This window comes from Cornus florida, unplaced genomic scaffold (assembly GCF_030987335.1).
Source record: "Cornus florida cultivar Cherokee Brave unplaced genomic scaffold, ASM3098733v1 CherokeeBrave_3.0.0_Hap2_Chr05, whole genome shotgun sequence".
NCBI lineage: Eukaryota > Viridiplantae > Streptophyta > Magnoliopsida > Cornales > Cornaceae > Cornus > Cornus florida.
Genome location: NW_026775575.1, coordinates 65,177,343 through 65,195,057, shown reverse-complemented (window position 1 = coordinate 65,195,057; position 17,715 = coordinate 65,177,343). Strand labels below are relative to the sequence as shown.

At 34.8% G+C, this 17,715-nt stretch overlaps 1 long non-coding RNA gene across 1 annotated transcript; it reads left to right on the top strand.

Annotated features, from left to right (window-relative positions):
- The first annotated feature begins 14,128 nt into the window (after positions 1–14,128).
- Positions 14,129–17,164, top strand: LOC132306664 (uncharacterized). Its single transcript, XR_009482068.1, has 3 exons — positions 14,129–14,435; positions 15,208–15,299; positions 16,890–17,164. It is a non-coding gene; the product is annotated as an uncharacterized LOC132306664 (long non-coding RNA).
- Positions 17,165–17,715: the final 551 nt, after the last annotated feature.

Genomic DNA, 17,715 nt, shown 5'->3' with positions numbered 1-17,715 from the left:
AGCATCGAAGGGGTGAAACGGCAGTCTAGGATGTTGATGGAAAACTCAGAGATGGTGGTTTAGAGTTTCAAAATCTGAAACTAAAGGCAAGTCTTTGTTCTACTCTTTCCCTTAAATCTGTGTTATGTGCATGCCTAGCTAGACTCCAGGGGTTTAATGAATGCTAAAATTGAGTAATTATGCATGCTTAGTTGGATTAAAATAAAGGGCGTATGATTTTGTTTTTCATATTCCTGTTTTGAATACTTCTGGAAATTCTTGATGCACAATTGATGTTTAAGTTTAATCTTTGCATGTTAAAACATCTAAAATAGTTTAGTATGGACTTATGGGACTTAGGTTGAAGCTTAGTGGCCTTAACAATGAAGTTTTAGGGTTTACAGAGGCTGAACAGACGAAAAGACGACTTCAGTAACAACTCATCCAACTAAGTTGGGAACACAGCCTGCTCAGTTGGACTGCGACCTGGATTTTGGTTTTAACTGCGCCGAATTATTTCAAAACCTATTTTAACTAATCTAAAAGGGTTTAATGGACTTAGGAAGATCACAGAATGCATCTTATATCTATATATACTAAGAAGGTGGATGGTTTGGAAATTAAATAGCTTATATGTTGTTTAGGATGGAAGGGTAAATTTAATTGCTCTGACAATTGAAAGTAATGTTTAAACAGATTAAACAGTGTTCATGAAACGTTATATTTGTTTATCTGAGATGTATGTTAGTGACTTGGAGGGTAAGTTAGCTGCATGCTATTTAAACTGTGGTATTGCTTAAATAAATGCAATACTTATCTGTATGATGTGTATCATATTATCTGTGGATTAAATTGATGTATTATTTTTATATTGCATCATTTATTGGACTGGATGGTTTAATTTTGTATCATAATATTTCTGGTTTAATTGATGTGTTATTATTTTGTTACATCATTTGTTGGACTGGATGGATCAATGCACCGGTATGGTACAGTGGCATTCTAGGGACGGATTAACCAAAGAAGTTAAATCCTACCTAATCTGAATTGAGGTATGGATTAACCATAAAGGTTAAATCCATCTCCTACTTGTGTCATGTCAATAAAATAATTGAATGACCTACTTTGGTTTTTGGATGGATTGTTATACATATATCAAACCACTATACTAGATGGATGATATTTTGTATTAGGAGTATACGGACTTTATATATTTATGATATGGTGCCATGGTATGAGTCTGAGTCTCAGAACCATGGTTAGGGTGCGTATATCGCCTAGGATGGATAACTAGACATAGGTGTTGTTCTCTGGTAGGTCTAGGTACTCATGCCCACATCTGGGTGCGTTTTCGCATGTTGCCTTCTATTCAGGTTGAGACAGACCTATTGGACTAGCGAGCGTCCTATAGTGTGTAATATATATATGAACTACTCTAGATATTGTTGAGCTATCTAGGATGTATCTGCGTATCGAATTTCTGTATGGATCGTAGTAGGATAGGACTTGCATGTGGGCATGACCCATTCTCTTATTTTTTCAGGTGTTCGTCATTTCCAGGGTTAGAGCTTGGACGTGCAGAGCAGATATAGACACTTATTCCTCCGATTACATATGATTGTTTTCTATGTTTAGTTTTAAATTCTACTTTAGTTGTTTTTGGTTTTAATGATTAACGATTGAGGATTTTATTATTTAGTATTCATTCAACGTTATTATTTATTTCTTCTTAATTCATTTTGGAATCTGTGTTCGTTTTAAATATTAATTGTTTGATATTCCCTCGAGTTTGGGCCTGGGCCTGATCAACCCGTGTCTCAGATCCGAGGTGTATCACAGTTTGTATCAGAGCACTCCAGGTTCAAGTGTCTCTAGGATTCTATTGTATAAGACTTCTGCGTAGCGTTCTCTATTTTTAGAGCTTAAATTTAGGATTCATTGTATTCCTTTACGGTTCGATTAGAAGGTACTGATGTTAAGTTTATTCTGTAATTTCAGAATGTTTGGCACTAGGAAAAGGATGTGGTCCGTGATGAAAGCAAAGAAGGACCCAAGGAAGAAAAAGGTTACTCCGACGATTCCCCTGCGAAGGCCGACCAAGAAGGCAGAATTGGAGACCAAGAAATTGGTTCCAATAAGAGTTGCTTCGGAGTATAAAGCAAGGAAGGTTCCGGGTGTGCGAGATTGGCCACCATACTGTGGACCTAACACAACTTCGGTGATGCTCGTAGCTGAGCCAAATGGAGAGGAAGACCCCGAAGAAGATCCGGATGGAGGAGATACTGGAGCATCCAAAATGGAGAGTACTGAGGTTCAAGGATAAATGCTCTTTTAATAGTATTATGATTTTCATTACTAGTTGGAGTGGAAGTATTATTTAAAGAATAATACTATTTTAAATTATATACACTAGTAGTATGTAATGAATAAATGACAATTATTCTTTTAGAGGTTTACGATTTAAAGGAGTTCGTAATAAAATAAACTAGTGGTTTTAGCTATCTCTTTTATGCTTATGATAGTATTGTTGTGATATATATATGAATGATTTTATTAAACTATATTAGAATGTGTATATTGCGATAATGAAGGAATGTTACAATGGAGTGATTTGTATTTGAGCAAGCAAACAAAGCTTTGCTTATAGGTTAGTTATGTTGAGATGGGACGATTACCAATGAGTTATAAAAGCAACTTGTTGGAATTAATTTGGTAAGATGGATTGTAGAGGAGACAGTTTAGCACCTTATCGATGGTTGCCATACTTGTGGAGAGTTTGGTCACTCTTTCAGATAATGTCCTAAAGCAGGACAGGAACAGAACAGGCACCACAGCAGTTGCATTATGGCAGAGTATACAACCCCATGCCACAGGATGTTCAGGCATCTCAGGCTATTGAGGGTAAGTTTCCTATTCATGGTTTACATGGACATGTTTTGTTTGATATAGGTGTTACACACTCATTTGTAGCTAGATCTTTTGTTGTTTTATCTGGGATGAGGACTCCGGTATGCAGTAGACCTCATGGTATTTCTACACCATTAGGCAATACAGCCATTCTTCATGAGAGTGATGGGCCTGTGACACTAGATATTGGTAGACTCAGATTTCTAGCCAATCTTTTGGTCCTGGACATGCACATTTATGATGTGATACTTGGGATGGATTGATTATCGTATTATCATGCCCAAGTTAATTGTTATGATAGGTCAGTTGTATTCACCATACCTGGTCAGGACATGTACGTCGTCGCTATTCCGCATTCTAGCGAGGTCACTAGCACCTATTTGTTTCATATGGAGGAGGGGACTACTGTATCATTGGATAACATACCAATAGTACAGGATTTCCCAAATGTATTTCAGGAGATTCCAGGGTCGCCACCTAGTCGAGAGATTGACTTTATGATTGACTTAGCTCCAGGCACTACGCCTATTGCTAGGGCACCATATAGCATGGCACCGGTGGAAATGCGAGAGCTGAGGGATCAGATTCAGCAGTTACTCAGCCAGGGTTTTATTCGCAGGAGTACTTCACCCTGAGGAGCACCGATTTTATTTGTGAAGAAGAATGTTGGTTCACTTCGGCTGTGTATAGATTACAGGGAGTTGAACAAGGTTACTATTCGCAACAAGTATCCGTTACCCAGGATTGATGATCTTTTTGATCAGTTGAAGGGAGCTACGTACTTCTCTAAGATTGATCTGTAGTCTGGATATCATTAACTTCGGGTTAGGGAACAGGATGTTCCGAGGACAGCGTTTCTCACTAGATATGGATCTTATGAGTTTCGTGTGATGCCGTTTGGGTTAACTAATGCACCAGCGGTCTTCATGGATTTGATGAACGGGGTCTTCAGGGCTTACTTGGATCAGTTTGTCATTGTCTTCATAGATGACATTTTGATTTACTCGAGGTCAGAAGACGATCATGCTAGACATCTTCGGATAGTCTTGTAAATGCTTCGTGAGCACCAGTTGTATGCTAAGTTAGAGAAATGTGAATTTTGGCAGCAGGAGGTGAAATTTCTAGGTCACGTGGTGTCAGAAAGGGGAATAGCGGTGGATCTGGCCAAGGTTTTAGCGGTGGTTGAGTGGGGACAGCTTACTTCACCTACTGAGATTCAGAGTTTCCTCAATTTGGCAGGGTATTACAGGAAGTTTATCCAGGGGTTCTCCAAGATAGAGGGGCCACTCACTCATTTGACTAAGAAGGGTGTACGTTTCGTGTGGGATGAACACTGTCAAAAAACTTTTGATAAGCTAAAGACTAAGTTGACTTCTGCACCAGTTTTGTCTACCCCATAGAGCGGGATCGAGTATCTTGTTTACACAGATGCTTCTTTGCAGGGTCTTGGATGTGTTTTGATGCAGGAGGAGCGACCGATTTCATATGGATCTCGGAAGCTTAAGCCGCATGAGCTTAATTATCCAACACATGATTTGGAGTTGGCAGTTGTGGTCTTTGCCTTGCGTATTTGGAGGCATTATCTATTGGGTGAGTCCTTCAGATTATTCAGCGATCACAAGAGTCTGCAGTAGTTGTTCACTCAGCGGGAGTTGAATATGAGATAGCGTAGGTGATTGGAGTTTGTAAAAGACTATCACTTTTCTATACAGTATCATCCAGGAAAAGCGAATGTGGTGGCAGATGCACTCAGTCGCCGACCTGTTGGTAGTCTTTCTACTGTCTTCACTACTGAGTGGAACACTTTGAGATCAGTAGATGAATTGTCGGATGCTTTCATGGCTTGCATGGTAGTTACACCTTCTATCATTCACAAGGTTTTGCAGGCACAACTCACAGATTAGCAGTGCATTGACAAAGTTGCAGAGATAGCTTCGCAGAGGTCCCATTTTACTATGTTGGGGCTGATGGAGGTTTGAGGTACAAGGGACAGTTAATGGTACCTTTTGTTGACGATTTGAGGAAGGATGTGATGACTGAGACTCACCACTCTGAGTTTTCTGTTCATCCGGGAGGCGATAAAATGTATCAGGATATGAAGCGGCAGTTTTGGTGGGCAGGTATGAAGAAGGACATTGCTCTATTTGTCTCATGATGTAGTACTTGTCAAATGGTCAAGATTGATCATCAAAGGCCGCCAGGAGCTCTACAGCCACTACCAATACCGGAGTGGAAATGGGAGAGCATTTCTATGGATTTCGTGGAGGGATTGCCTAATTCCTTCAAGGATCACAATTCCATTTGGGTCATTGTGGATAGGTTGACTAAATCAGCTCATTTATTGCCTATTCGCACTGACTTCACTTCTGAGCAGTTAGTGAGACTTTACATTACAGAGATTGTGAAGTTGCATGGCATTCCATTATCTATTATATCGGACAGGGATTCGAGCTTTGTGTCGGGCTTTTGGAAGAGTTTTCAGCAGGCTTTGGGTACAGAGTTACATCTTAGCACTGCTTATCACCCTCAGACTAATGGACAGACTGAGAAGGTGAATTAGATTATGGAGGATATGCTTCAGTCATGTGTTCTTGATTTTAAGGGCCACTGGGAGGATTATTTGCCACTTGTGGAGTTTGCATATAACAATAGTTTCTAGAAGACTATTGGTATGGCACCATTTGAGGCATTGTACGGCCGACTAAGTCGATCGCCTATTTGTTGGATAAAGGTTGGCGAGAGTAGATTCTTGGGTCCTGAGTTCATTAAGGATACTTCTGAGATGATCACTCTCATTCGTAATCGTATGCGTATTGCTCAGAGTAGGCAAAAGAGTTATGCCGATCGTTGTACTCGTGCTTTGGAGTTCAAGGTTGGAGATTAGGTTCTACTCAAAGTGTCACCTATGAAAGGTGTTATGCGCTTTGGGAAGAAAGGGAAATTGGCACCGCAGTTTGTTGGTCCATTCATGATTACGGATCGAGTGGGCGCTGTAGCTTATTGGTAGGCACTTCCGGATAATTTGGATCGTGTGCATAATATGTTTTATGTTTCCATGTTGCGAAAATTTCTACATGATGAGGATCGGTATCAGCATATCAATGTTGGGGAGATTGAGTTATAGCCGGATGCAACATATTTCCTTCATAATAAGGTTATTCCTTTGGTGCGTATTCAGTAGAGTCATCACAATGAAGCTGAGTCCACTTGGGAACGGGAGGATGTCATTCGCTCGTAGTTTCCTGAATTATAGGAAGAAAGTAAGAGCGAATTCCGAGGACAGAATTCCTTTTGTTAGAGGGGAAGAATGTAATACCCCTAATTTTAAAAGGACAGTCCTGAAATTTAATTTAATTATTCATGTGCATTTTTAATAAATTAGTTGTTTAATTACTTTTAGTATTGGACTTAATTGATTATGTGCTTGTTTGTCTTTGTATTTGAATTACTTGTTGATTTATTTTATTTAATTATGTTTTTATTTTATTTAATTAAATTAATTGTTTTAATTTGCTTAACGGTGTAATTGTATTATTTATTTTTTTTATATGCATTATTTGGTTAAATTAGTTTTATTAATGGTTTTAACTGTATAAACTAATTATTAGGTTTTTATGTTTTATCACGTTGTGGGATTTAGCCGACTTATAGTTGGTTTAGGTTTTGATTTAGGTTTTCAAGTAAAGCCTATAAATACGTTATTATACGTCTGTATAAGGGTTACAAACAAACCCTATTCACGTATTGAGGCAAAGAGAAACCGAGAGTAAATTAGAGAGAAACAGAGAGTGAACCTTGAGAGATTTACAGAGAGGTTCAAGGAGAAAGGAACGTGTTTGCTTCTGGGTTGAACCAAGAGCACCGGAGGGGTGGAATGGCAGTCTAGGACATTGACGAAAAACTCAAAAATGGTGATTTAGAGTTTCAAAATCTGAAATTAAAGGCAAGTTTTTGTTCTACTCTTTTCCTTAAATCTGTGTTCTGTGCATGGCTAGCTAGACTCCAAGGGTTTAATGAATGCTAAAATTGAATAATTATGCATGCTTAGTTGGACTAAAACAGAGGGTGTATGATTTTGTTTTTTATATTCCTGTTTTAAATAATTCTGGAAATTCTTGATGCACAATTGATGTTTAAGTTTAATCTTTGCATGTTAAAACATCTAAAATAGTTTAGTATGGACGTATGTGACTTAGGTTGAAACTTAGTGGCCTTAACAATGAAGTTTTAGGGTTTACAGAGGCTGAACAGACGAAGAAGACGACTTTAGCAACAACTTAGCCGACTAAGTTGGCAATTCAGCTGACTAAGTTGGGAACTCAGCCTGCTCAGTTGGACCGTGACCTGGATTTTGGTTTTAATTGCCCCGATTTATTTCTAAACCTATTTTAACTAATCTAAATGGGTTTAATAGACTTAGGAAGATCCCAGAATGCATATTATATCTATATATGCTAAGAAGGTGGATGGTTTAGAAATTAAATAACTTATATGTTGTTTAGATAGGATGGAAGGGTAAATTTAATTGCTCTGATAATTGAAAGTAATGTTTAAACGGATTAAACAATGTTCATGAAACGTTATATTTGTTTATTTGAGATGTATGTTAGTGACTTGGAGGGTAAGTTAGCTACATGCTATTTAAACTGTGGTATTGCTTAAATAAATGCAATACTTATCTATATGATGTGTATCATATTATCTGTGGATTAAATTGATGTATTATTTTTATATAGCATCATTTATTGGACTGGATGGTTTAATTTTGTATCATAATATTTCTGGTTTAATTGATGTGTTATTATTTTGTTGCATCATTTGCTGGACTAGATGGATTAATGCACCGGTATGGGACGGTGGCATTCTAGGGATGGATTAACCAAAGAAGTTAAATCCTACCTAATCTGGATTGAGGTATGGATTAACCATAAAGGTTAAATCCATCTCCTACTTGTGTCATGTCAATAAAATAATTGAATGACCTACTTTGGTTTCTGGATGGATTGTTATACATATATCAAACCACTATACTAGATGGATGATATTTTGTATTAGGAGTATACAGACTTTATATATTTATGATATGGTGCCATGGTATAAGTTTGAGTCTCAGAACCATGGTTAGGGTGCGTATATCGCCTAGGATGGATAATTGGACATAGGTGTTGTTCCCTGATAGGTCTAGGTACTCATACCCACCTTTGGGTGCGTTTTCACATGTTGCCTTCTATTCAGATTGAGACAGGCCTATTGGACTAGCGAGCGTCCTATATTGTGTAATATATACATATATGGACTACTCTAGATATTGTTGAGCTATCTAGGATGTATTTGAGTATCGGATTTCTGTATGGGACGTAGTAGGATAGGACTTGCATGTGGGCCTGACCCACTCTCTTATTTTTTTCAGGTGTTCGTCAGTTCCAGAGTTAGAGCTTGGACGTGCAGAGCAGATATAGACACTCATTCCTCCGATTACGTAGAATTACTTTCTATGTTTAGTTTTGAATTCTACTTCAGTTGTTTTAGTTTTAGTTTGGGATTTTAATAAGGGGTCCACTAGATGGATTCCCGAGTTATATGGATTAGAGGTTCTGGAAAGTTTGGTTTTAATGATTAATGATTGAGGATTTTATTATTTAGTATTCATTCATCATTATTATTTATTTATTCTTAATTCATTTTGTAATCTGTGTTCGTTTTAAAAATTAATTATTTGATATTCCCTCGGGTTTGGGTCTGGGCCTGATCAACCCGTATCTCGAATCCGAGGGGTATCACAATGTAGATGCAACTGTATGACCACAATCAAAATTTGAACAGCACAACTCTAAAATCACTATGTGAATATTTGTGTGTTCTAGAAAGACTAACAGAAAATTCTCTAAGATTTTACGAAACAATAATTTTTCTAAGGCTTTTAAGAATAATAACTTGATAGTGCAAAAGTCATAAATAAACCTAAATGACTAACAAGGTTTATATAGAGTTTAGAATGTCCTAATCCCTCTGACAATATAGAAAATTTCCTACATAGGATTTGGTACAGTTCTAAAACAAATAGGAAAGAAATCAGTAAAAGGAAACTAAAATCAGCATAGGAACAGGACTTCTTGAACTGGTTCAAGATTCGAAGACAAAATTTTGAAGGCCAATCTTGAAGCCTTGAACCAGTTCAATGATGCTGAACCGGTTCAAGTTTAGCAGACTTGAAATCTGTGGCTCAATAAGGCTAAAAACACTGTATTTGGTAAGTTTGAAAAATAACCAAGTGTAGAATGTGTCATAACCTTTTTAGAATCCTTCCTAATGTGTTGTTTTTACCTTTTAAATTCTTCGAATGATCTTAGTCATGGTAACTTTGAACAACTTTCCAATTCCATAGTAACTGTCAATCTTGATATAGTAACTTGAAATTACAACTCGACTATGACTTGTTTTGTTTCCGATAATTGCCAATTACAAAATAATATCTCACAGAGAGCATTTAGACAAAGAGTCGCAAAATCAAAGGCGTTCAACAACTAGTTCTTGGTAGAGTGGATTGGATGTGAGCTTGAGTCATAGTTTATAACTTTGCTTAGAGATAGTGGATGGGTTGCACCAAAGAAGGCAAGGTCACCATGATTTTCTTTAATAGGGTTCTTATGCTAAAAATTTCAATGTCATCTCTCAAACTGTACTTTACTTTTTTTAGCTTATCATTCATATTTTGTGGTTATGGATATTTAATTGTTAATCATTGCGGGTAATTAATAAATAAAAAATAAATTCAAGCAAGTTGAGCTATTTACTCCCTATAGATCATTAGAACACCATTTTGAACTAAGTTAACGGATAACTTCCGCATAAGCATAACTCACAAAAGCTAAAATTTTACTAGTTAAAATTGTAATTAAAACATGTGGTCACTATTCTATGATACAACATACATATGAGTAGCACATTGCAAAACTATTAGTTGATTAAGTTGTGAAACAATACTCTAATGACCTAAGGGATGAATAGGTTAATTCGCCCAATTTTTTGTGATTGATTAATTTACCCACAATAATCAATTAAACATCCACAAAGACAAAAATAATAGCTGTAAAATAAAACAAGTAAAGTAGAGTTTGAGAGATGACATCAAGTTTTTAGTGAGGAAACTCCTGATTGGTGGAAATCAACCAATTGTCTGGGAAAAACCTCGGAGATCCTGCCATCTCAGGCGAAACGATCCACTAGTGTCAAGGCAAATTAGTACATTGGATGCTAACTCAAGCTCACATCCATTCACTTTACCAGAACCAATCATTGAACGTCTTTTGCTTAATTTGCAACTCCCCCGATCAACAACACTTGATTTCACGCTTACTTCCTTGATCCCTGTAGAAGGATAGCTGGCACATCAACAAGCACTCTACGAACACTTTGATCCCTTCGTAGTATGATCAAAACCTCCTCTTTCTTCAAATGTAAATTTTGTGAAGGTTTGTAGAAAATATGTTGTTCTAATCAATCTGATGTAGACTCTGAAAATTCCATGATGATCAATAGAAAAAATTACCTAATCAGAAAAAATTACAATAGAAAATTCCATGTGTAAGTGGGTGATCTCAAAAATATACAATCAGATTTCTTTGAGAAGTCTCTCAAGAAGCTTCAATGTTCATGTAAAAGTTGAAAACTTTGATTTTTCAATTGAAGCAATCAATCTCTCCAAAGGTTAGAGATGGATGCGTTATATATATATATATATATATATATATATATATATATATATATATATAATTAGAGACTCTTAAAATTGGTAAAAGGAGTTTTAAAATCGTACAAGGACTTCCTAAGTGTTTCTGTAAAAATAGGAAACGTAAAAAGTTATCAAAATATATCTAAATTTTTGCATATTCAGGAAAACACAACCGGTTTTGTTTAAATCACCACCTGTTATGTTTTTACCAAGACATAATAGAGAACACAACCGGTTTTATTTTGAAACCGGTTGTGTTTTTACTTTAGGACCTAAGAAAAGCGTGACCGGTTGCGTTTGTATATTTGAAAAGGCTAAAAATATATTTGTTTCGACTTTAAAAAGCTCAATGCTCTCTCAACGAACCCAAAATATATTAGTGTAATGTGTCATCACTCACAAACCTGTTCTAAGTGATATTCTCTACGGATTCAACAATATGAAACTCTTGCACTTCAGCTCCAACTGATTGAAACTCAAGATAAATAAAAGTATAACCCGATTATAAATTTTTGACTCCAAAATTTACCAACATTACAAATTTAAATCTCAGAAACTCAAATATGGAATCACAATATTTAAAACAATATGATATTCTACTGATATAGGAAATGGTTCCTACGGGTACATTGTTAATTAGTACCAACCTCAGGTGAAGATAAGTTATTTACCCACACAAAAAAATAAAATAAAATAAAAATAAAAAATTACAAAACAGTTCTGATAAGTCCAAACTACCCAAGTCCATTATAAAATTAGATCCTAAGGTCTCGAGGTCCTTCTTAGCTTCACCTAAAGTGGTTGTGTGTAACATCGAGCAAATTGCTCTGAAGTAGACTTTATGGATGAATATTTTTGTCCAAGTGTCCAGTAGTATAGACTAATTCAAAGCATTCTGTTCACACCAAAGCAATCAAACTTATATATGCAACAAAATTTGCGTAACATATAAATATTATTCTATTGAATTTTGTTTAAAGAAAAATTCGATCGAGCACATGTTAGAAAGACTAAGAATTTTGTATAAACAAAGACTCCAGCACAAGTTAGAAATTGTGAACAAGTGAAGCAAATCTATTTTAATGCTACTTGCATGCACGTTCAAACTTCAATATGTTTGATCAGGATGAACAATTTGGGAACCGCATATGCCTCCTGTCATATCAGCAGCTTGATCAACAATTAACCATTCCTTTAACCCAAAAAAAAAAAAAAAAAAAAAAAAAAGTATATCGTAGAATTGATTTTTAACATATACATCAGCATGTGACGACACCTAACTTGTAACACATACATCAGCATGTAATGGGCAGCTACTGTTATTATTATTATTTCGAATAATGCTAAAATATGTTCATTAGCCTCGGAACCCAACTAAAATTTTTGAATAAACAAAGACTGAAAAATTTACATACAATAAAGAAAATGAAAAAACTAAGTGTTGTATAAACAAAGACTAAAGCACATGTTAGCATTGTCAACCAGAGAAGTCAATGAAAAAATTTGTCTATTGCAAATAAAATGGTCAGCAGCATGGATGAACAATTCAGTGATGGAAGCGAACTTTTTCTCTTGCTAGATGCGAGTTTGTGTCCCCATTATCAAATTGTACCATCATTAATGTACAATTGTATGCGACTGATCAAGTGGTCAATTGAAGGAAAAGAACATAATTTTTTTCGAGATCATTGATTTTGAATTGAAAGCGCATCCATTTTCGATCAGTCCACCAATTCGCGCAAAGAACGTGAGAGCAGCACTATTGATCTGAAGTGAACCCGAGATCCATCGATCTGGTAAGCCTCCCTTACTCATTTTTCTTCTTCAAACAATTGCTCGTATGGTCCACTTCTTTTAGTGCAGTACATACCTAATTAGCAAGATAGATAGATATAGATATATATATATATATATATATATATATATATATATATATTTGCATACATATAGTACTAAATACTTTCTGGGATTCAATCTTTTGATTGATACATACAGGCGTGTTTGGGTGTGGGAATGTATGAATATCAGGTTTTATTCTATATACACTCTTTGTGAATTGATTAGTACCTGAACTGAAGATCCGAAGCCAATTGATCTTCCAGGACTTGTTAGATTTAAACTATTGAGTGAGACACTGATTGTAGAGTTAAGAACTCTAATTGAGATGAATATTGTAATTCTACTACGTATGAAAATATTAATATTGGAGGAGAAATGGCTACAGTAGATTTGCTAACCATTAATTATTCCTAGCACTTTACAAAAGGATATAGAAAATTTCTTAACCACACTTTCCCCAAAAAATAAATAAATAAATAAATAAAATAAATAAATAGATTTCTTAACCATTAACTATTCTTAGCAGTATAGAAACATTTGTCCAATTTATTATTATTATCATTATTATTATTATTATTATTTTGCCTTTTTTCTTTTAAGAAAAAAAACTTAACACTAGAGAGTGAGTGATTAATAATAAAGAGAGAAAAAATCATGAACTTCCGTAAAATCCTATCGAGAGCTCTACTTCGTTTGAGATCTATTTGAATGGATGAGGCCTAGAACGGTTCTATAAATCCTTGTACCAAAAACCAGGTTTAAATTACACTTACTTCCTCTCTAATTATTTTTTTTTTTACTTTTACCTCTATTGTATTTTGAATAATTACAATTACATTTTTTTAGTTACATTCATGTAACAATCTACTCGTAATACCAGTTTTACTAAAGGTCACTTCAAATTGCTGTAAATGTAATGACCCGGTCATTTTCTTCCTTTTCCCTTTTTCTTCAAATTTTGCGGATAAATTTTTTTTTCATTATCTTTTCCTTTTCGGGTTCGATTTCTCGCCTCTTAGTGTCGTCTCGACTGCTCGGAAATAGTTTCTAAGACTCTTTCCTTTGGATTGACAACTTCCTTTGAGGACCGAGTCATTTCCACATTTTTTTGTTTTTTGACACTATTCATTTTTCGTCTTTTTCTTATTTCGTCCTCTTCTCGTTTTTCACTTTTACTTGCATAACCTCATTTTTTGTGTTCGGATTTGATTTCAGTTTTGCATACATTCATGAAATTTAAATTTCATGACATCTACATTTTTACTTTTGTAGAAATGCATATTAAATGCTTACTTTCTTTGTAAAAGCCATGAAAACAAGACTTTTTGCAATTATCCATAACTTAAGGGGTTTTTAGGTAATTAAGTAAAGTAATTATTTTTCGTTTTAGGGACCATTTTGCAAATTAAATTGGAAGATATTTTTAAAAAGGACTTTTTTATAATTTTCGAAAAATGTGACAAGTGTCACATTCCTATGGTGCCACTTGTTGATTTTGTGGTGGAACCACTTAGAGGCTTAATCTCATGACACATAGAGGTTGGAGATTCACCCACTTGTTGTCCTAGGATTGGTGCACTTGTTGGCATGGATGGTTGACAAGTGTAGGGTTAATATTTAATCTTGGAAGCTTACTTGAATTCATGACAAGTGTAGGACTCACCTTTAATCTTGCATTAGTGTGTGTATGAGAGGTAGTGCAAGAGCACCTAGTGAGTGGAGAAGCCCACCAATTTAGCTTAGGGTTTACACATTTTAATTCATTCATTACTTTCCTCTCAAGAACCCTAAGGAAGCCACCATTGGAGAAAAGCTTGACTAATAGCTTTGACTTCATTTTTGGTGCCCTTTCACTCACCTTAGAACTTTGAACTTGGAATACTTTTTGTTCCCCTCATCCTCCTCTTCAAAACCCTTGAAGGATCTAGCCTAACTCCTAATTTTGCTTTGGTCTCTAGAGGTTCAATTCTCTAGTGAGGTATTGATCTATTATTTTGAAGTATTTTTATGTCATTATTGAGTGTTTTACATGCATGAAAGAGAAGGACTTGTATTTTACCCTTAAACTGTTTTAACTTGAAATTAATCTTATCAAATTAAATATAGAATATGAAAATATACTCAATTAGCTTTCATTTAGTTTTGGTTTCATGTAATTTGAATTTAAAATGAATTAGTTATAAATTTTTGAAATTGCAAGCTAGTTGTTGGAAATTTAAAGCTTTTCCTTTTTGGTCCGGAAATGAATTTTTTATATGGAGTTTTGGTGTTTCAATTGCCTTGAAATTTTTACTGGAACTTCCTCCAGGGGTTTTACAGAACTTAGAATTTTTTCAGGATTTTAGAGCATTTCTAAAGTTTTTTTAAAATCTGAAACTATCTTCTATCCATGTTTTTATTACAGTTGGAAAACATATTTTTAGATGATTTATTTCACTAACCTTTTGACATTGGATCATGGCTTAAATTTTTAGTTTTACACTCTCATATGTTTACTTCCAAAGTAAATTAGGTTTGCCCAATTTGGATGTCAAATGAATTTTTCATGAATTTTCAAAGTTGGAAGCTACAGGCTGAAAATGTGTTTTCTGGGCAGAATTTGTTCCAAAATTGTGGGGCAAAACTGTTTCAATTGGGAAACTATTTTGTTAAACTAAATTGATATTATCAAATTAAAGTGTTTAAGCTTTCATTGGGCTTTGGATTCATTCATTTTGGGTTAGAATTGAATTTTTTATGAATTTTACAAGTTGAAGGTAGCAAGCTGAAAAATTTGTTTTGCGGACCGAAAATTTGGGGCAATTTCATTTCGGTGGTAATTGGGATTTTCATTCCAATTGAGGTAGGGAATGTTTTAGGATTATTTGTGTATTGTATTGTGTGTTTGCCATGATTATACAACATATATGTATGCCTTGTATCAAATCTAGAAAGTTAGTAATTTTTATTTCTTTGTATAAGATTTAAAATTTATAATAATGTATAACTTTGATTTGAATTGTAACATGCTAGGAAATTATGCTTAGATATGTTGGTTAACATATATTAAATTTGGATCATTTGATTAAGAATTACAACTTTTATTTAATATTTATCTTTAGTGAAAGTTTAATTCACATGGTTGTATCAAGCATTAAATCAAGTTGTAATGTGGTATTTAAATAGGCCTTAGCATGTTCTCTAATATAGATTAAATTGAGGGCATTTGGAATTGTTTAAAAATTTAGAGGAAATTAATTAATTAGCTTGATTAATTTTGTTTTAAGTGTTTTAATCACTTAACTTGTCATTTGATGTTATATATATGATGACAATGACATATCTTTCAATATATATTAAATTGAGATTATTTGGATTAACTTAGAATTTAGAGAATTTAACTATTTATGTTTAATTAAATTCTACTTTATTACTTCATGGATTTAATTGCATTTTGGAAGTTGTTTCTATATTTAAATCATGGATTTGGATTTGATGTATGTTCACTTTATTACTTTTGAATATTGGATAACATAGTTGTTACTTTTATATTCATGAGAATATGTTTTTCCTTATTGAATATATTGTTACTATGTGTAAGGATTTGCACACTTTGTATTTGACATCTTACATGCCATAGTAGTTGTGAATTTTGAGTATGTATTATATAAGTTTCCAAAATTTGGATTATGCTTGGTAAATAGTTGATATCTTGTATATACATGTTGATATATATACGTTGTTACATAATTTGTTGATTTTGGAAACTTGGGGATGTCGTTGTTTGGTTACGGCTAGGACTTGGTTCTAGTACAGGGGATTGTCCCTCTATATAGTCTAGTGCGCACATAGGGAGGTTACCCATGGGCTAGTAACCCTAAAGTAACTATGTTGTCGGTTTGATCCGGCGTGACGTCCGAGTATCCACTTTGTTTGATTTCGTATTTCATTTCAAGTTGATAACTAGATGATATCATAACTTCTTGTTCCTTATTTGATTTCCTATTTTGAGCTTAAGATGTAGCTTTGTGAAAGCATGCTTCATGCGTTGTATTGGAAGTTCCATTGTTGGTTAAATTGTATCGATATCATAATTTGTGTTTTGATGTTCAAATGTAGTTTAGGAATGACCTTATAGATTCATTTTGAACATAAACGTTAGGTGGCATGACCCACACTTGTTGTTTTCGTATTTTGGATTTCAAGTTGAAGACTTTGAGAATCTATATCTTGTTGCCTTGTATAACATGTTTCCATATTGTTTGAATTCCATGAACAATGTGATTATGATATACATGATCTAGGTAGCTTAGGATGCTCCCTGGGTCTCATCTTGACATAGACGTTAGGTGGCATGAGCCCCTTTAATATGGTTCACCATAAGGCGATGCATGCTCATCTCCTACGAGTAGCTTTATGTTACTCACCCCTACGATACTGGGGCATATTTCAGGTACAGGACTCAGGATTTGAAGATTTCATTGCTCCTTGGATGGCTTACAGTTTCTAAGTTTCTATTTTATGCAAGTGTTAGCATAAGATGCCTCTTTGTAGCCCTATTTGTTTAAACTTGTATTCGTTGATTCGTATATGTAAAGTGTACGTAAGTGCACTCTTTTTAATGTATTTAACATGTATGAGATGAGGCCGGAGGCCAATGACATGTATCTCGTATTCTATGCACTTTTGTTTTCAAAGTTTATTATGAAAATATTGGAAAATGTTAAGTCATTGCTTCATAACTTTCGCATCGGGTGTTGGAATTTCATATCTTTTCTGCCCGGACTCAGAATCAGACGATTCTTGAGTCTAATTTTGTTCATTTTTTGTTGTCCTTCCAATGGGGTGCACGGTGGCACCCTTTTCAATGAGAAATGACCATTTTGCCCTTAGTTCATCTCTTTTCGGGTTAGGCATTCTTGCTTCATTTGCTTGGCTCATTTGAGTTCCGTGGCTTCACGGAGAGTCATTTTGGGGCCTTAAGGATAACGTACATCTCTTAAGGTCATTTGGCTTCTTTCGCTTCCGTATTTCGGGTTCGTTATCGGGTCAACTTTCGGTTCATCACTAACGCACCGGGTTGAGAAATCCGGGTCGTTACAGTAAAACACTTTTGTCCAGTGCTTTTTGTGCTTAAAGATAATTATATTCCAAATTAAAGAAAATTAAATTGACAAAAATGTCGTAAGTTGAGAGTATATAAATTGTATTTTCACACAATCTTTACAACAATTTACAACAATTTAAAGGGCATGTTTGTCGTATGAAGCTAAAAACCT